We start from the raw sequence: 21338 nt of genomic DNA, 5'->3' as shown, positions 1-21338 counted from the left end.
AATCCCTGACAGACACCAAAATGAAGGATATGCTCCTGCTCCTCCACACCACCTTCCTGCAGGACATAAGGCACATTGTACATCACATACAAACCTCCCTCACTGAAATGGGAGAACAGGGGGATCATTTGGAACAAAAATTTGGGGAATTCGCAACCTCCCATAAAGATTTGATTGATTTACATTACACTGCCGAAGATGTAATCGCTGCCCAAAAAGCTAAAGTGGCGGATTTGGAAGACCGAAGCTGCCGCAACGATATTAAATTGCGCAGTGTTCTGGAATCAATAGCTCCTCCCGACATTCCCGCCTACATTCGTGAGCTGATTAAACACACGCTCCCAAAATGCTCTCCCCAAGAACTGACTGGACAGGGCGCATCGTATACCCCCTCCGCATCATCTGGATGATTCAGTGCCCGCATTCATTTCTTTCACATCAAAGAAGGTCTCATGAAAACTGCGAGGCGTAATAATGGGTTGCCTGCACCCTACCACTGGATCGCGATCTATACAGATCTGTCTGCTGCAACGCTGCAAGCCCGCAGAGCCCTACTATCTATAACCTCGTCACTACGATCAGAAAAAAATCCTCTACAGATGGGGCTTCCCCACACATCTCCTCATAAAAAGGGACAATGTCATCCACGTGATCAAGAACCTAGCAGAAGGAGAAGCTCTTCTACGTGAATGGAATGTACCTCTACATCATAGTTCATAATTCATAAGGTTGAAAAAAGACGAGAGTCCATCACGTTCAACCTATATCCCTAATGAGTCCTTACTGAGTTAATCCAGAGGAAGGCAAAAAAAAAAACTCATACATAGTTATTAGGTCTCCCCTAAGCCTTCTTTTTTTCAAAACTAAATAACCCTAATTCTCATAATCTTTCTGGGTACTGTAGTCCTCCCATTCCCCGTATTACCCTGGTTGCCCGTCTTTGAACCCTCTCCAGCTCCACTATATCTTTCTTGTAAACTGGTGTCCAGTACTGTACACAATATTCTGTGTGTCGTCTGACTAGTGATTTGTACAGCGGTAGAATTATTTCCTTGTTGTGGGCATCTATGCCCCTATTGATGCACCCCATGATTTTATTAGCCTTGGCAGCAGCTGCCCGACACTGGTCACTACAGCTAAATTTACTGTTAACTAAAACTCCCAAGTCCTTTTCCACGTCAGTCGTCTCTAGTGTGCTCCCATTTAATACATAATCCCAGGCCGGATTTTTCCTCCCCATGTGCATTACCTTACATTTATCAGTGTTGAACCTCATCTGCCACTTCCCAGCCCAAACTTTCAACCTATCCAGATCCATTTGTGACAGTTCACTGTCCTCTATTGTGTTTACCGCTTTACAGAGTTTAGTATCATCTGCAAAGATTGCTACTTTACTATTCAACACCTCTACAAGGTCATTAATGAATATATTAAACAGGACAGGACCCTATACTGACCCCTGTGGTACTCCACTAGTTACAGTCACCCAATCAGAATAAGTACCATTAATAACCACCCTCTGTTTCCTATCACTGAGCCAGTTACTTACCCATTTACACACATTGTCCCCCAGCCCCATCCATCTCATTATTATTATTATTATTATCATCATTCTTATTATGCACCAACTGTTTATGTGGAAACGTATCAAATGCTTTGGAAAAATCCAGATATACAACATCCAGCGATTGCCCATGGTCCAGTCTGGAGCTCACCTCCTCATAAAAGCTGATCAGGTTAGTCTGACAGGACCGATCCCTCATAAAGCCAAGCTGATATGGAGTCATATATTTATTTGTATCAAGATATTCCAAAATAGCATCTTAGAAAATCCTCAAACAATTTACATACAACAGAGGTTAAACTAACAGGCCTATAATTAATATCTTGCAGAATCTTCTTTCCCCTCCTGCTCAACCACTACCCACCTATCCCCGGCTGCTAAGGACTGGTCGACTACCTGAACTTATGGTGACTTACTCAACTACATGAGCCTGGGCGCTATTTCTCTACTGCCCGGCTGCAGAGTGGACTCTAACTACCACTCTTTGTGGGTTGGTGTGCTTTTTTGTATGCCTTCCTATTACTCTGTGTTATTTGTTCTTCTTGTTTGTTTTGGTCACAATTAACCCTAATGTACATGGTCCTTTTGACAGTATCTCTTTCAGGAGGGTAGCCGCACGCTGGCTGGGAGGTGCGTTCTACCCCTATTATTTCTATGCTCAGAAACATTATGCCTTTTTCTCGTATTTACTGCCAAGATAGTCATAAATTTTGCCACATTAAATGTGAATGGGCTAAATGCTCCACACAAACGCTCGGACCTTTGGAGGGAAGCCCAATCTCTAAAATGCGATGTTCTATGCATTCAAGAAACACACCTGTTGTCCTCAGATGCTCACCACCTAAAATACCACTCTCCCATATCTCTTTCATTCTCATTATAGATCGAAAGCCAGAGGAGTTTCCATTGCTATCAAGAACACGGTTGCCTTTACACTACAAGAAGCCGTCTCGGACCAAAATGGGAGGTATGTTATCCTCATATACACTGTCAATGCCTTACCACTTACTAATGTTTCCCTGTACTCTCCCAATTCTGGAGCGGGAATCTTTCTAAAACGTCTGTTGCGGGTGGTGCACAGGGTCACCTGGGGCCCCTTAATAATGTGTGGGGATTTTAACGCCATCTCTGACCCTGCCTTGGACTCTTCTCCCTCCCGCTTTCTTTCTTCTTCTTCTATCTCTCCTACCCTCCATTTAGCTGACTTATAAGATATATGGCGCATACAACACGAAGAGAGAGACTATACGTTTTACTCTGGGGTGCATAACACATACTTCAGGATTGACTTGTTTGTTACAGACAGATCACTCCTCACCTCCACCCTGAAAAAAAACTATAGAGAACATAAAGTGGTTTGATCATGCAGCCATTACCTTACAACTAAGAGACCAATCATCATCACTCTCCTCTTACACGTGGCGTAGTAGCCCCATACTATGGTCACACCCCCATTATGCTCAATGCCTTCATATAGACATTTCGGAATACTTCTCGCTTAATGCATCACCGGACATAAATTCCATAACTCTATGGAACTGTCATAAGGCGGCCATTCGTGGTCTTTGCATAAAATATAGCTCCATAATGAAAAAACAAAGGGAAGAAAAACTAGCTAAGATACTTACCGATCTACACACCGCAGAACAAGCGAATAAACTCAACCCCTCGCCAGTTCTAGCTGAACAAGTCACGACGCATAGAGATTTACACTGCATCCTCCTCTCCTCCTACGAAAAATCTTTTCACAAATTACAGGCTACTTATTACTTCCAAAATAAGGCAGATAAACTACTAGCGAACAGGCTAGAACAATGCCATGCAAAGTCCAAAATACCCTATCTACTCCACCCAGTCTCTAACAAGGATACATAAATTAACCCTTAACTACCCCCATTTGTGAGGGGAGGGTTTTCGTTTAAAATCTCATGCAAATCTAAGGAAAATGTATGTTCCGGCATAACTTCCGTACGGCTGGAGATATTTCGATAATACCTGGTCACATGTTACTTCTATATCAAATAAAAATATATGATAGTTAAATGAACCCTTATCTACACCCTTATATAAAAGATGTGTTTTTGTTTAAGTTCCATGCAATTATATGGGACTGCCAGTACCTTACTCCACAAGCTCCTCTCTGCATCTCATGGTGAATGTGTCAGCCTGGCTTGCAAGCAACACCTGCCATGCCCCATCTCGCAAATACACACCCAATGTTTAAGTCACACCCCTTTTATTTTCTACCCTTTTTGTGCATCGGTCTAGCTTGCAAATCACGCCCTTTTCCCCAAAGCCATGTCCCCATCTATTTTAGACTTACAATATCTTCATCACAACTCAGTCCCACCTGAGGACGGGATACAAGGATGGGATACAAGGTCAAAAGCCATATACTATACTATATACTATAGAATTCCATATAATATACGTTAATCCACCATAAATATGGCATTATAAAAATATGCAGAATTTATTCACGTTTGTGAATATAATACATGCCCATAGCTAGTACTGGCGGATCTTGTCAAACGAGTGAATTGAGCATGCGCAGCACTTACGGATATTCTAGAATTGCTGGTTTCATGTGATCACATGACCGGGACCCACATGACTCAATTGCGGGTCACGTGGACCCCAATGCGGGCACGTCCTAGATGTGAACATGATGAATGCACGCGCATTAGATAGAAGGACTGGGTGCGCACTCTGCCAGAGGACAGAGCTATACGTCAGACGCAGGCGTCATTAGGTAGCTGAAGTACATGCCATGTGGACGCAGAGAAGATACTCCACCTGTAAGATATGCTAACTAATGAATATATGTAAACCCAATACTAGGTGATTTTTTAGGGCCGATACTGATACCGATAATCTGTCACCTTTCAGGCCGATAGCCGATAACTTATACCGATATTCCGGTATAAGTTATCGGCTATTTCAACCCCCCGGCGGGGCAGAAGCCGTTGCAGATCAATGATTTAAAGCGGGCGCTTTAAATCAATGAACTGCAGCGGCTTTTGCCGTGCCAGACCGTCGCCACCCGCTTCTCTCCCCCTGCCTGTCCTGCGTCTAACCACCCCAGTTGCCCCATTGCCTCCCCACCCCCCCCCCCATCCTCTGCCCACATACCACCGCCACACTATTGCCTCCCCCCATCCTCTGGCCACATGCCGATGCCCCATCGCCTCCCCCCATCCTCTGCCCACATACCGCCACTGCCCCATCGCCTCCCCTAATCCCCGGTGTTCTAATTACCTGTTCCCGGGGGTCCGCGATCCTTCTGGCGCTGTCACTGTGCGCACTGACAGTGACGTCACGTTGGGGACATCACTCGCCATTACGCAGCACACAGCAATAGCGCAGGAGCCAGAAGGATCGTGGACCCCCGGGAACAGGTAATTATAACACCGGGGATGGGGGGGGAGGCAATGGGGCAGCGGCGGCGGTATGTAGGCAGAGGATGGGGGGGAGGCAATGGGGCAGCGGCGGCGATGGTCGTCTCTGGCCCGGGCGCGTGGCGGGGGTGGGGTATTATCGGCATATTGGCAAGGTAATTGCCGATACTGATAATGTCCAAAATCACGATTATCGACAGATAATATCGGCCAAACAGATAATCGGTCGATCCCTACCCAATACACAGGATTATAGTGCAAGTGAACCTAAGTAAAATTATGTATTACTCACTTTGTAGACTTCAAGCCTCTGTTGCCAACATGCAGATATGGAGGGGCATTTACTAAAGGGGTTTAGTCATTTTTTTCTGACTATTTTTGGCACTAAATTGTCACAATTGCGCCTACCCTATTTTTCGTGCGACTTTCTCTAGCAAGAGCTAGAAAGTAAAAAAGAAATTCCCGCTTGATTTACGCTAGTTTACATTTTTTGACTTGCAGTGGTCAGGTATTTATTAACTGAGACAGTCGCAGCTGCGCAATAAACAGTCGCAACGGCCGTAAAAATTGACTAAATTTACTCCAGCTCCAACATGGAGCAGGAAAAGCTACTGCCGCCCGGGCTTCGACATACTTTCTCCCCGCTACAGGGACACTGCAGTGATTTACATCCCCCCCCTCTCACCTGCCAGTGCCACACAACTCCCATCTGTCTGCTAACACTGCAAGACTACAAGTCCCAGCATGCCCTTACAGTGAGGACATAGTCTTGTAGCAGCGGGAGCTGAGCGGCGCGGGCGGGAGACAAGGGGGGGGGGGGAATGTACATCAGTGTCCCCATAAGTGAGGGTAGCAGGGAGGCCGTATGAGGAGCCCGGGCTCCTGCCCTGACAGCCAAAGGCTGCTGGGTGTTGTAGTTTTGCAACAGCTGGAGGGCCACAGTTTGCAGACCACTGGTTTGTGGTCTGTAAACTGTAGTCCTCCAGCTGTTGCAAAACTAAACAGCTGAAGGGGACCGGCGAAGACGTTCACGGAGATCGTCGGGCGGCAGTGTCTTGCGGCAATGTCGTGCGGCGCTGGATCCTACGGAAGCCGGTAAGTTGCCCAAGCCCTAAAACAGTGTTTTCCAACAAGGGTGCCTCCAGATGTTGCAAGACTACAACTCCCAGCATGCCTGGACAGCCTTTGGCTGTCCAGGCATGCTGGGAGTTGTAGTTTTGCAACATCTGGAGGCACCCTGGTTGGGAAACACTGTTTTAGGCCAGTGTTTCCCAACCAGGGTGCCTCCAGATGTTGCAAGACTACAACTCCCAGGTTGGGAAACACTGTGCCCGGCCTCCGCCCCACCTTACTGTAAAGGCATGCTGGGAGTTGTAGTCCTGCAGCTGGGGGCAGGGGACAAGCTTGTCACTTGCCCACACATCTCCTGCACCACACAACTACAACTCCCAGCATGTCCTTACTGTAAGGGCATGCTGGCAGTTGTAGTCGTGCGGGTCGGGAGATGTGTGAGCAGGTCATAATAAATAACTAACCCTTTTTTTTTTTTTTTCATTTCAGATCCGTGTATCCTGTGGACTCCTTCGGATTCGGTGGACTACTTCGATGACCAGCGTTTTTCTTTGTTTGATTTTAATAAAGTGGTTAACGAGGGCTTGTGGGGGAGTGTTTTTTGTAATAAACATTTTTTAAAACCTGTTGTGTTTTTTCCTTACTTTACTTGACAGGCTTAGTAGTGGAAGCTGTCTTATAGAAGGAGTCCATTACTAAGCTGGGCTTAGCGTTAGCCACAAAAACAGCTAGCGCTAACCCCCAATTATTACCCCAGTACCCAATGCCACAGGGGTGCCAGTACCAACAGGCCCGGAGCATCAAAAATGGTGCTCCTGGGCCTAGGGGGTAACAGGCTGGCATTATTTAAGCTGAGGAGGGCCAGTAACAATGGTCCTCGCCCACCCTGGTAACGTCAGGCTGTTACTGTTTGGTTGGTATTTGGCCGAGAATAAAAATAGGGGGGACCCTATGCGCTTTTTTTAAAATAAATAATTAAATATTGAAAAAAACAAACACATAGGGTCCTCCATATTTTTATTCTCAGCCAAATGCCAACCAAACAGTAACAGTCTGACGTTACCAGGGTGGGCGAGGACCATTGTTACTGGCCCTCCCCAGCCTAAATAACGCCAGCCTGTTACCGCCTAGGCCCAGGAGCACCATTTTTGACGCTCCGGGCCTGTTGGTACCGGCTCTTCCCGGCACCCCTGTGGCGTTGGGTACCGGGGTAATAATTGGGGGTTAGCGCTAGCTGTTTTTGTGGCTAACGCTAAGCCCGGCTTAGTAATGGACTCCGTCTTTAAGACAGCTTCCACTACTAAGCCTGTCCAGTAAAGTAAAAAAAAAAACAAAAAAAACCACAGGTTTAAAAAAAAAATTTATTACAAAAAAACACTCCCCCACAAGCCCTCGTTAACCATTTTATTAACATCAAGCAAAGAAAAACGCTGGTCATCGAAGTAGTCCACCGAATCCGAAGGAGTCCACAGGATACACAGATCTGTAGAAGAAGTAACAAAAAAAAAAAATAAGTGTAAGTACATTTTGGGAGAAAAAACTGTTAAAATTTTTTTTATAAACACACACACGCACTAAACGCCGTTTACCACTATTCTGAGCCATGACAACAATTTAGTTATTGAATTATTTAGATGTGGTGAAAAAGCTAAAAAAAACAACTCAAAAACAAAAGATCCAGAAGGAAACCTAGCAGCCAAACCTATTCAGACAGCAGGAAAAAGGAACAGACTATTTTTTCTACTACATGAAGTAAATTTCCCACTTTTGCCTATGTGTGCCAAATTTATTAACACCGTGCAACAATTTAGTAAATTTGTCACACATAGTCAAAAATGAAGTAGAAAAAAACAGGGTAAAAACCAGACTACATAGTAAAAGATTAGTAAATGCCCCTCATGGTCCTTTGTGCGATGGAGGCTGTAGTTGGCTTTCTGAATTTGCCTACCTCCATCCACTCTGCTGCTAGATGCCCTCCCACCTCTGAATATGCATTACCTTTTCATAGCAGTCACGTGGGCATAGGCTCTCACATTGCTAGGACGTAACAGCTCAGAAAAGATTATGCATTTTCAGAGGTGGGCAGGCATATGGCAGTAGGGGACGGAGGAAGGGAAGCTCGGAGTAGCATTATATGTTGAGTATGGTTTCAAGTTAGAATGGTAGAGAAAAGAACATTGTATGTTGAAAATGCTGTAACCTGGGGCCATTGTAAGTTGAGGTATCACTGTTTCTGCATATTAGCAACAGAAGCCCTAAGTCTACAACAGGACCACAGATCGGAGAGAGTAATGCATCATTTTACTCAGGTTCACCCGCACTAAGGGGAAGATTTATCAAATCCTGTGTAGAGGAAGAGTGAAGTATCACATAGCAATCAATCAGATCACTTCTTTCATTTTTCACAGGCCTCAATAAAAATGAAAGATCAATCCGACTGGTTGCTATGGGCAACTGCACCACTCTTCCTCTACATAGGTGAACTAGCTGTCAGATTCCATTTAACCACTGTTCTACAGGCTGTGCACGCCCTACTTTACATTGTAGAGTCATTTGTTTAACCCCTTAAAGGGGTATTCCATGATTTTTTTTTTTATTTGATCATGCTTCAGGGGCTGTAAAGTTAGTGTAGTTCATAATATAGTGCCTGTGTGTGAAGGAAAAGTCAAACAGGAAATACCAGTTCACAAAAAGCTAGCCAGTGTGTTATGGTAATCTCACAGCATAGCCATTTAGCCCCAAGACAAGCACAGATCCTTCCTAAGCATGTCCATTAGTGTCTGCCAGGTACGTACTAAAATCACCTTATGGTGCATAACTCCTTTAAGGACCGGGACATTTTTCATTTTTGCACTTTTGTTTTTTAATCTTCACCTTCTAAAAACATAACGCTTTCAATTTTCCACCTACAGACCCATATGAGGGCTTGTTTTTGTGCCACCAATTTTACTTTGTAATAATATCAATCATTTCACCACAAAATCTACAGCGAAACCAGAAATATATATATATTTGTGGGGCAAAATAATAATAAAAAAATAATAAAAAATGACATTTTGTAATTTTTGGGGGCTTCCAATTCTATGCAGTACACTTTTCGTAAAAATTACACCTTATCTTTATTCTGTAGGTCCATATGGTTACAAGGATGCCAAATTTATATAGGTTTTATTTTATTTTACTACCTAAAAAAAAAACTATAAACTACATGCACTACCCGCAGGCGTTTCTCTCCTTCTCCTCCTGTGAGCAGCTGTGCTGGAAATGAATTAGAAGTTCTGCAGCACCCGCAGCCCACTGGCTTTCAGCGCTTGCAGGGGGGAGGTGACAGCTTCCGTTCTCCAAACAGAAATTCTGCGCCCGCGACTCACAACTGATTCATTTCCAGCGCAGCGGCTCACAGGAGGAGAAGGAGAGCAGCGCCTGCGGGTAACGTTATTAGTCCCCCGATGAGCGGACAGTGCTGCAGCTGATAGTTCATTCGGTTAATGTTGTCACATGAAAAGATATAACAAAATATTTACAAAAATGTGAAGGGGGGGAGGGGTACTCACTTATCTTCGATATTGTATACTGTCACAGCAAGATCTAGAGGCTCAGATTGCGTGGAAGCTGTGAATTTATTCCACTAAAAAGTTACAAAGCAATGTTTCAGCAAAGTGTAATGTCACACTATAATCTCTTTGTGGAATAAAATCATAGCTTCTACACAATCTGGACCTCCAGATCTTGCTGTGACCACGCGCCTGTTTGAGCATATAGACAGGGCTTCTTACCAAGATTCGCCAAGATGCTAACCTTTTTGTTATTATGCAAAGGAGGCTCAAATTAGAGCTATATGTCAGATTACTGTCAAAAAATGTATACTGCAATGTACTGCGAGTGTGCCATTGAGTATAAAGCGGTGTGCCATTGAGTATAAAGCGGGACTGTTAAAAATAAATAAAAATGGATGTAAATAAACATATTGCTAAATAGGGCTAGTTATCAGTATTCCGGGAATACGTTTTTTTTTTTTTTTTTTTATTATGAAATGAGCCTCAAAAGCCGAGGAGGTGTTCACCAGCACGGCAAGAGCCTAGGTAAGTTCAGCCCATGTTTTTTTATCTAGTGGCTATCAGTGAAACAGGGTAGGAGGATGCACAGGAATGAACTATGGAGATGACAAGCTAGAGATGTACGGAGAGGCGTCTGCCATGTTATTATAGACTGCACCTGTACAACTACTGCAGACATCACTCAGCTGTGTTTTAGAAGATTTTTTCTGCCAGATCCCATATAAATCCAGGAGTTTTCTTGGGAGTTGAAAAAAAAAAAAGATATTGCTCACCGAGGAGAACAGCAAGAAGCGCAAAGTGTAACGTGGACTGGCGCTGGTTCCACAGAACACGTTCACAGGGGCCCCTTTCATACCAATCTGCTGTCCGCTTATGTATATGTGCTGTCTGAGACCCCAATATAAAAAGTGAGTCACAATTACATTTTTTTTTTTTTTTGGGGGGGGGGGGGGGGGTTGGGGGAGATTTATTAAAATTTGTGCAAAAGAACCAACAGGGACAAATCAGATTCCAGTACTGGAATCGCCAGCCAGGGGACACAGCTAATAGTCTGCCGCTGCTAGGCAACTAACTTTTAAGTCAAACGTCAGATCTAAAGCAGGTGATCTTCTATAGGTGGATAGGTTGGTGGAGCGGATCTAGACCACCACAGGGTAACATGACAGCTGGAGGGTCCCTACCTGCCTCGGTGCTGTCCAATCTTCTGTCCAAGTCTTTTCTGCCCTAAAAGTTGCATAAAGGTTTTTTGTTTTGTTTTGTTTTTTGTTTTTTAAATTTCCCACCATAAATTATTTTTTGGGGCTTATTTTTTGTTAAAATAAGTGATGTCATTAAAAAGTACAATTAGTCCGGCAAACCACAGTCCTGTAGATGGAAAATGTATGAAAATTTGAAAAGTTATGGATTTGAAAGGAAAAAATGAAAACGCAAAAAACATAATATTGTTGTCATTAAAGGACAAGTATCATGGGAAAAAAAAACGTATCCGAAGGATGAGGATAAGGGTCCGAGCTTCCCCGCGATCTCCTGTTTGGTGCCCCAGCTCTCCTTCACTGTGGCATGTCACGACCACCGCCCAAAGCCAGCATGCCCACTCTATATAGCTGTGCGGGAGAGCTGAAGATTGCAGAATGGCTCACCTATAGAGCTATAAGGAGGGGGCATGGTGGCCCCCGCTTCTTGTGAGGGTCCTGACGCGCCACTGTGCAGGAGAGCATGGGCTCCTAACAGGAGATTGCGGGGGCCCAGCTTAAGTTTTTCCCCCATGATACTTGTCCTTTAAGGGGGTTGAAAAAGAAAGCTGGAATCTGAATAGAATTGGTTTCTATGCAGAACTGCTCTTTCCATTCTTATATTCAGGCTTGGTCTGCAATGGCGGAGACATAACTAATGATATGATAAGATTTATTACTGTAGTACTGGCAAGTGTGCCATCATGCCAAGGGATGGGAGACGGCCCAATAGGCAGCATGCACCATTTTCCTTCATTTTGCATTAGACACCATAGTACCGGGGCCCTCCAGTACCAGCTGGGACAAGAACCCGCACATCCCTATGGCTACAGGCTCATAATCCTCCTTCTACAGCAGTATGGAGGGAAGACTCCCCTAACACCCGGACACCACCCACAGGACGCTCCACATATGACACAAATCAGCAGAAGTGAAGGATGCGGCTGACGGGGCCATAGGGAAGCAGTGGGGCGCGGGGTCTCCGGTGCCTATTTCCGGGTGAGTCGGTTACCTGCGGGCGGCTCAGGTGATGACAGCCACACTCCCACCGGAACGCTCTGTACTGCAGCCTGGGTGACGTCACAAAGCCGGGCGCTGGCGTAAAACACCGGATTATGGGCGGGCCTGTGGGGGCGGAGCCGGGCCCGGAGCGGGCGTGTATCGCTGTCCTCGGTGCTGAACACTGTGCGCGGCGTCTGTAGTCTATGGCTTCATGGATGCGGCGGATCTATGGGTGACGATCAACATGGCAGCCATGGCGCTCCCCACAGCAGTCACCTTGCTGCCCCAGAGAGTAACCTATACAGAAGCGGGTCTGTCTGGCATCGTACCAGGGCGGCTGCCTAGTGGCCATCTCTAGAAATGACCACAAATCCTCTTTAATGTCATGTAGACTGTGTGAAGCCATAAGAAGTGGAACATGAGGCTGACACTCATAAATAAAGCGTTCCTGTCAGATCCCACTAAAAAATAATAATGTGTTAGTATCTAATCCTGACCATGTACATCTAATTTCCATGCCTCTCACCTATGTTTATTATAAAAATCCCTCTTTTCATTAACTCACTGTGTTAGAAATCCTCTCAGGGGAAGGGGTGTGTCCCTCCTTGTGGTGGTGTGTCCCCTCATGCAGCCTTGTCCATCAGTCATCTCTTGTCTATAACTTATCCACAGGCCTGATGCTTCTGCAGGACTTGTTAGTGTCCCAGTAGGTAGGATTATCAGGGACCGTTTTCTTTATTAAATATCAAATTATTACATAGGTCTTTAATTTTCATCATATAAAAAGTTTTTGGATCTGACAGTGCCCATTTAAGATATGCCTCTAGTAGGTAGGTAGGAAATCTCCCCTATTAGGTAGAAGCCCCCAGTAGTTAGGTAAGGAATCCTCCTTCTTACGTAGAAGTCTCTAGTAGGTAGGTAATGAATCCCACTTGTTAAGTAGAAGTCCCCAGAAGATAGGTAGGTAGGAAATCGCCACTATTAGGTAGAAGCCCCCAGTAGTTAGGTAAGGAATCCTCCTTCTTAGGAAGAAGTCTCTAGTAGGTAGGTAATGAATCCCACTTGTTATGTAGAAGTCCCCAGAAGATAGATAGGTAGGTAGGAAATCGCCACTATTAGGTAGAAGCCCTCAGTAGTTAGGTTGGGAGCTCCCCATTAGGTAGAAGCCCCCAGTAAGTCTCTAATAAGTAGGTAAGGAATCTGCTTTCTTAGTTAGAAGCATCCAAAAGACAGGTAGGTAGGGAGTCCCTCTTATTAGCTAGAAGCCCCCAGGAGGTAGAAAATAATACAAATCTCAATCACCTTCCCTCTGCTCCTGAGTCCTTTGCATCCTCCTGTCTTTTAGTGGTTGAGGACCTTCTGTAAATGATAAAGAGGCCTTAGCACAGGAGTATCAGGAAGGTAAAAGGATTTTAATTTTTTAATGGAGGGGAAACTACTGGGGGAAACTATGCCTCGCTGACCACAGATTGCATGGTGTCAACCACACCAACCGTTGCTGTTGGAACTATAAACTGTTCATGAACTGTGCCCCTGCGGATGATTTGTTACCTTTTAGTAAACCAGTTGAATTGAACTGCTCTCTGGACTGGTTCTTCTATCCCTTGATGACCCGGCAATATCTGCACTACTATCACACCAAGGGCACTACCATTGGCCAGGCATTGTATGTGATGCCTCAAAAGACTTAAAGGTAAACTGTCAGCTTGCTCCCCCCGGACTAACCAGTGGTACTGGCTGTGCGGGGGATGCTGATCTTGATGCTTACTGTGCCCGGAACCGCCGTGCCGTTCGGCCAATATTTTAGTTTTTCCCTATATGCTAATTAAGTGCTAACTGGCACTCTGACATCACCGCCGCTGGCCGCAGCTCCTCCCAGCTCATCAATATTCCTCCCCTGCCTCCACCTCTCCCTCTTCTCCCCGCTTTGTAATGAAGAGGGAGGGGAGAAATATTGATGAGCTGGGCGGAGTTGTGGCCTGCGGCGGTGACGTCAGAGTGCCAGTTAGCACTTAATTTGCATATGGGGAAAATCAGCCAGTACCGCTGGTTAGTATGGGGTGAGCAAGCTGACAGTTTTCCTTTAATTCTATAATACTCGAGCTGCAACCCCCTACCTTTCCTTCTTCTTTGAGATGACTCCCACAGAGGGTGGGGTCTAGGGACTGAGATCTAATGTGACCAAAGGTTTCTTCCCTGTTTGGCACTACAAGTACCAGCTGGCTCTCATTGCAATCTCTGCACTGCCCCGTTGGGTTGCCACAGATTTCTTCCCACTAGACTTTAAGTCTGCACATATTACAGTACTAGATTTGTTGAAATGTGTGGATGAGATTTTCTAAATCTTATCCACATTAGCTGTTAAAGAGGACCTTCTTACAGTTTGTTGATATGCCTTCTGATTACTGAGAAATTAGGGTATATATTTTGCCTGACAATTCAGGGTATCAGAAGATGTGTGGGTTAACTTAATTTTAACCTCTTAAGGATGTAGGGCGTACCTGTACGCCCTACGCCCAGTCCCAGTGTTTAGAATGGGGTCATCCCAATCAGCTAGGAGCGAGCGGAGGTCCCCTTACCTGTCTCTGCGGCATCCGATCGGGGTTTGATTGCTCCAAGCCTGAGCTTGAGCAATCGAGCCCCTATCTCGCTGATCCATGCAAAGCTATGGCTTTGCAGGATCAGGGTAAAAGATCAGTGTGTGCAGTGTTATAGGTCCCTATAGGAGCTATAGCACTGCAAAAAAAAGTGGAAAAAAAAAGTTAACAAAGGTCATTTAACTCCTTCCCTAATAAAAGTTTGAATCACCCCCCTTTTCCCATAAAAATAAACATATGTGGTATCGCCGCATGCAGAAATGTCCGAACTATAAAAATATATTGTTAATTAAATTGCACGGTCAATGGCGTATGTGCAAAAAAATTCCAAAGTCCAAAATAGCGTATTTTTGGTCACTTTATATATAATGAAAAAATGAATAATAAGCGATCAAAAAGTCCGATCAATACAAAAATGGTACCGATAAAACCTTTAGAACACGGCACAAAAAATGAGTTATAGGGGTTAGAGAATTTTTTACATATAAATTTTCCTGCATGTAGTTATGATTTTTTTCTGAAGTACGACATTAGCCAACCTATATAAGTAGCGTATCAATTTAACCGTATGGACCTACAGAATAAAGATAAGGTGTTATTTTTACCGAAAAATGCACTGCGTAGAAACAGAAGCCCCCAAAATTTACAAAATGAAATATTTTCTTCAATTTTGACAATTGAATTGAGCAATGAATTTTTTTTCCGTTTCGCTGTGGATTTTTTGGTAAAATGACTAATGTCACTGCAAAATAGAATTGGTGGCACAAAAAATTAGCCATAATATGGAATTTTATGTGCAAAATTGAAAGCGTTATGGTTTTTAGAAGGTGATGAGGAAAAAATGAAAATGCAAAAATGGAAAAACCCTGCGTCCTTAAGGGGTTAATAGTAGGAGTGAATATCAGGTGATGAGCATGAGTCATGGGTGTGAATTTTTTATTAGACATACCCCTCATTATAAAACATTGACACCCCCTGACCCTATAATCTGGTCCTCAGCAAGTCCCTTCCTGCAAGAGTGGTTCTTGACCTCCAAGGCCAGTGATTTGCTGCAGTGTCATGAGCCTTTTGTGAGGAATGGCACTGCAGCACCTGCAGGGACTGAGGGATGAGTATAGTTTTGTTTTTTCATTCCAGTCCCTGCCCATAAGAAATGGGGTTACAAATTTTGGGGGGCATTTTCTCCTATTACCCTTTGTGAAAATGAAACATTTCAGGTAACACCAGCATTTGAGTGAAAAAAATAAAATTTTTCATTTTCATGTCCCACTTTAATGAAAGTTTGTCAAGCACCTGTGGGGTATTAAAGGACAACTGGAGCCATAACAACTTATGCCCTATCCACAGGATAGGGGATAAGTGTTTGATCGTGGGGGTTCCGACTGCTGAGACCCCCCGCGATCTCCCAAATGGGCCCCAGCATACAGCTTTATGGGAGAGGCGGGGAGGCACGAACGCTGCTTCCCCGCCACTCTCCTAGAACTACAGGAGGAGATCGCAAGATTGTCCCAGTGGTCGGACCCCCGCTATCAGACACTTATCCCCTATCCTGTGGATAGGGGATAAGTTGTCATGGCTGCATATTTCCTTTAAGGCTCACTGTACCCCTTTTTATGATCCTTTAGAGGTCTAGTTTCCCAAATAGTGTGCCATGAGGTTTTTTTTTTTATTTCTGTTCTGGCACCATGGGGGCTTCTTAAATGCGACATGCCTCCCAAAAACCATTACAGCAAAATTCGCTCTCCAAAAGCAAAATTTTTGCTCCTATTCTTCTGTCCACATATGGGGTATTTCTATACTCAGAAGAAATGGAGTTACACATTTTGGGGGGCTTTCTCTCCTATTACCCCTTGTGAAAATGAAAAATTTAGGGTAACACCAGAATTTTTGTGAAAAAATTAAAACATTTTCATTTTCACGTCCCACTTTAACGAAAGTTTGTCAAGTACCTGTGGGGTGTTAAGGCTCACTGTACTGCTTGTTAGGTTCATTGATTGGTGTAGTTTCCAAAGTAATGTGCCATGTGTTTTTTTTTGTTTTTTTTTTGCTGTTCTGATATCATGTGGGCTTCCGAAATGTGACATGCCCAAAACCATTTCAGCAAAATTCGCTCTCCAAAAGCCTATTGTCACTCCTTCCCTTCTGAGCCCCCTAGTGCACTCACAGAGCACTTTACTTCCACATATGAGGTATTTCCTTATTCAAGAGTAATTGGAGTACAAATTTTGGGAGGCTTTTTCTACTTTTACCCCTTGGAAAAAAGGGGCTACAAGAACATGTTAGTTTAATCCCTTAAGGACATAGCGTTTTTCCATTTTTGCACTTTTCTTTTCTCCTCCTTACCTTTTAAAAATCATAACCCTTTCAATTTTGCACCTTAAAATTCATATGATCGCTTATTTTTTGCGCCACCAATTCTACTTTGTAATGACATCAGTCATCTTACCCAAAAAATCTACAGCAAAATGGAAAAAAAAAATAATTGTGTGACAAAATGGAAGAAAAAACGCCATTTTGTAAATCTTATCTTTATTCTGTAGGTCCATACGATTAAAATGATACCCTAATTATATAGGTTTGATTTTTTATTACTTTGGAAACAAATCATAACTACATGCAGGAAAATTTATACTTAAAATTGTCATATATATGACCCCTATAACTATTTTATTGTTCCACGTACGGGGCGGTATGAGGGCTAATTTTTTGCGCCATGATCTGAAGTTTTTATCGGTACTATTTTTGTTTTGATCGTACATTTAATCGCTTTTTATTCATTTTTTTATGTTATATTCCAAAGTCCAAAATAGCGTATTTTTGGACTTTTGAATTTTTTTGCGCGGACGCCATTGACCGTGCAATTTAATTAATGATATATTTTTATAGTTCGGACATTTATGCACTTGGCGATACCACATATGTTTATATATTTTATCGCGATGTCCCGATCAGCCCGACTAAGCGGCCGGGATGCTTTTACTTTCACTTTTAGATGCGGCAATCAACTTTGATTGCAGCGTCTAAAGAGTTAATGCCGGACATCTGCTGGAACGGCGATGTCCGGCATTAGCCACAGGTCCTGGCTGCTGATAGCAGCCGTGACCATGCGGGTATGATGCGACCTCAGCTCCTGAGCTCGCTTCATAACCCTCCCTTGCTGCAGCGCCGTTTAATCCTTGCGTTTTGCGGCAAGGGGTTAAAAAATAGAGATTTTGCGTTTTCTTCTCCACTTTGCTGCTATTCCTGTGAAACACCTAAAGGGTTAATAAACTTTCTGAATGTTATGTTGAATACTTTGGGGGGGGGGGGTGCAGTTTTCATAATGGGGTCAATTATGAGGGCTTTCTAACACAAAGACCCTCAAATTCACTTTAAAACTGAACTGGTCCCTGAAAAATTCAGAAAGTGAAATTTTGGTTAAAAATTTGAAAATTGCTGTTAAACTTTGAAGCCCTTTAATGTCTTCAAAAAGTGAAAACATGCCAACTTTATGATGCAAACATAAAGTAAACATACTGTATATGGGAATCAATACATCAGTTATTTGGCACGTCCATTTTCTTTACAAGCAGAGACTTTCAAAGTTAGAAAAATGCTAATTTATCAATTTTTTCATGAAATTTTTGTTATGGAGCTGGATGTGGATCCTTTAACCTGTGTGGCTGATGACTCGGACCGTATCGGGGAGCAGAGTCTAAGGTGCCGCGGGTCTACACCAGAGCCCGCTGCAAGACAGGATGGGCTTGCTGCAGCAGGCGACACCCAGGTCGCTACCCCCGACACGGCTCGACCACACAGGTAGCTGGGCAAGGCGAGGTACCGAAGGATAAGGCAGTAGCGCAGTCATACGTAGAAGAAGGCAAAGGTGCAAAGTCAAATAACGTAGCGTGAAGGTCTGGATACATGGATAAGGCAAACAGGCAACAAGGAATGCTTAATCTCAGGCTAGTGGCACTGAAGATCTGGCAGGGAAGAGGGGGAGGTGCAGGAACTTATAGACAAGTGTCAGGTGTGTGACATAATTCTGGGCGCACTGGCCCTTTAAATATCAGAGCTCCGGCGTGCACGCCCCCTAGGGGATGGTGACACAAGCGCCGGAGCTGAGAAGCAGCAGCGGAGGAGTCAGAGGAGCATGGTAAGTGACGGGCAGGGACTCGCATGCAGGCGCATCCCGCCATGCGAATCCCAGCCGACAGCAGGGGCAAAATGCTTGCGGCCGGCGTACGCGGCCGAAGCGTGATCCTTAACAGTACCCCCCCCCTTTTTGGTCTCCCCCTCCTATTGTGGTTCAGGAATTTTCTGAGAAGGTCCTGGTGCAGAATGTTGTCCTGCGGCTCCCAAGACCTCTCCTCCGGACAGAATCCTTTCCAATCCACAAGGAAAAAGCACTTTCCTCTTAAAATTTGGAGTCCAAGATCTCCTTAACAACAAAAACATCTGAGGTACAAGAGATGGGAGAAGGTGAGATGTCCTTTTGAGAAAAACGGTTGTAGATGACTGGTTTCAAAAGGGAAACATGGAAGAATTCGGGATCCGGAGAGAGGAGGGTAGATGGAGGAAATAGGCCACAGGATTAAGTCTTTTCTTGAATTTATAGGGACCCAAATAGCGAGGACCTAGTTTACAACTGGTTATCTTGAAATGAATATATTTAGTTGGAAACCAGACTTTGTCACCAGGAGAAAATTCCGGAGGAGGATGTCTTTTCTTGTCCGCTTGAAATTTCATGCGAGAAGTAGCATGTAGTAGAGAGCAACTTGTCTTCTGCCAGATGGAAGAAAAATTCTGCACTTGTTCATCAACAGCAGGAACTCCAGAGGAATAAGATAAGGGGTGAGGAGGACGAGGGTGAAGTCCATAGACCACATAAAAGGGTGAAGTACCAATGGAATCGGAATCTTTATGATTGTAGGAAAACTTTAACCAGGGAAGCAGATCAACCCAGTCGTCTTGGTGTGCAGAAAATGAAATGGCATAGATAGTCTCCTAAGACCTTATTCACCCTCTCAATTTGTCCATCGGATGGTAAGCCAAGGAAAAATCCAGATTAACTTGAAGATGTGAGCAGAAGGCCCGTCAGAACTTGGAGACAAATGGTCAATAGTCAAACTCCATGGTCAAAAACTATATGGGAAGGGAGTCTGTGTAAACAAAAGATATGCTGCAGAAAAAGCTTAGCTTGGTCCAGGGAAGCTCTGGAACCGGCAAGGTCTGAAGAAGTCCTGCTGGTTTTGGAACGAGGGGTCTTGTCCCGAGCACAGACTGAGCAGGACCAGACAAAATCAATTACATCACGTTTTAAGGTAGGCCACCAATATTGTCTGGAGATTAGCTGTAGGGATTTACGAATACCGGGATGATCAGCCAGAAGAGAGGAATGTCCCCATTTCAACACTCGGAGTTTCATATGGGGTGATACGTAAGTCTTTCCGGGAGGCAGATGCTGAAGACTTGCAGGCGCTGCAGAGATGAGACATTCAGGAGAAATAATATGCTGTGGGGGAGATTCATGGTCATGCACATCAGAAGACCTGGAAAGAGCGTCTGCTCGTAAATTCTTTTCTGCAGGATGGGAGTGGATGTAGAAGTCGAATCTGAAGACGATGGGCTGTCTGAAGATAGAGCAAGTTTTTGTGATCTGAATAAATAGTAACAGGATGTACAGAGCCTTCCAAGAGGTGACGCCATTCTTCTTAAGCCAACTTAATGGCCAAGAGCTCGCGATCTCCGATGGTATAATTATTTTCCGCAGTGGAGAAGGTTTTAGAGAAAAATCTACAGGTTAAAGTTTTCCCCTTAGTAGACTTTTGCGTTAACACTGCACCTGCTCCAACTGAAGAAGCATCCACTTCCAAGATAAATGGTTTACTAGGATCGGGTCTAGATAGAACAGAAGCAGATGCAAAGGCGGTATTACTGTTTGACCACTTCTTCAGCCTCAGGAGTCCAGATTTTGGGATTAGCAGTCTTCTTTGTAAGCGAAACGATGCGAGCTACCAGAGTGGAGTAGTGAGGAATGAATTGTCAATAGTAATTTGCAAAGCCGAGGAAGTGCTGAATCGCTTTCAGACCAGTAGGTTGTGGCCAGTCCAGAACTGCGGACAACTTGTTGGGATCCATTTGAAGACCTTGACTGGTAACAATATAGCCCTGAAAAGGGAGGCTGGTCTTTTCAAAAGTACATTTCTCCAGTTTAGCATAGAAATGATTTTCATGGAGATGCTGTAACACTTGGCGGAGGTGAGAGCGGTGAGACTGGACATTGGGCGAGTAGATGAGTATGTCATCCAAATAAACAATGACACAGGAGTACAGGGAGTCACAGAAAATATCATTGACAAACTCCTGGAAGACTGCTGGAGCATTATAGCGTCCGAATGACATCACAAGATATTCGAAATGCCTGTCACGAGTATTAAACGCAGTCTTCCATTTGTCCCCTTGACGTACATGAATCAGATTATAGGCCCCACGAAGGTCTAGTTTAGAGAAAATCCTGGCACATCGCAGACAATCAAATAACTCCTAGATTAAAGGAAGTGGGTAGGGGTTCTTTACTGTAATTTTACTCAAACCTGAGTAGTTAATGCATGGTCACAAAGACCCGTCTTTTTTTTTTTTCCATGAAGAAGCCACATCCGGCAAGGGAAGAGACCTTCCTGATAAAACCCTTCTGAAGGTTCTCCTGGATGTAATTAGACATGGCCAGAGTTTCTGGGACAGACAAAGGGTAAATTCTGCCCCTGAGAGAAGTGGTGCTGAGCAGTAGGTCAATAGTACAAAAGGCATACTAGGCACTTTATACAGGCACTTGATGGTTACAATTGTTGCTGCTACATTTTAGTTCTGGCGTGCTTTCATGATTGCATCTATATGTATATTCATTGATTTACCTTGTCTTGCTTATTTTGCATGAG

The 21338-nt window shown here is 44.2% G+C and overlaps 1 protein-coding gene across 2 annotated transcripts in view; it reads right to left on the bottom strand.

Annotated features, from left to right (window-relative positions):
* Window positions 1-12302, bottom strand: part of OGDHL (oxoglutarate dehydrogenase L) — a 195375-nt gene extending 183073 nt beyond the window's left edge. The window contains exon 1 of one of the 2 annotated variants that reach the window (XM_056530921.1): window positions 11835-12302. The gene's annotated coding sequence lies outside the window, so the exon portion shown is untranslated. The remainder of the gene's footprint in view (window positions 1-11834) is intronic. The other variant, XM_056530922.1, reaches the window with a different exon arrangement.
* Between the last annotated feature and the right edge of the window lie 9036 nt (window positions 12303-21338).

The sequence above is a fragment of the Hyla sarda genome, chromosome 7 (genome assembly GCF_029499605.1).
Source record: "Hyla sarda isolate aHylSar1 chromosome 7, aHylSar1.hap1, whole genome shotgun sequence".
Lineage (NCBI taxonomy): Eukaryota > Metazoa > Chordata > Amphibia > Anura > Hylidae > Hyla > Hyla sarda.
The sequence above is the reverse complement of the archived record's forward strand: the minus strand, read 5'-3'. Positions and strand labels throughout refer to the sequence as shown.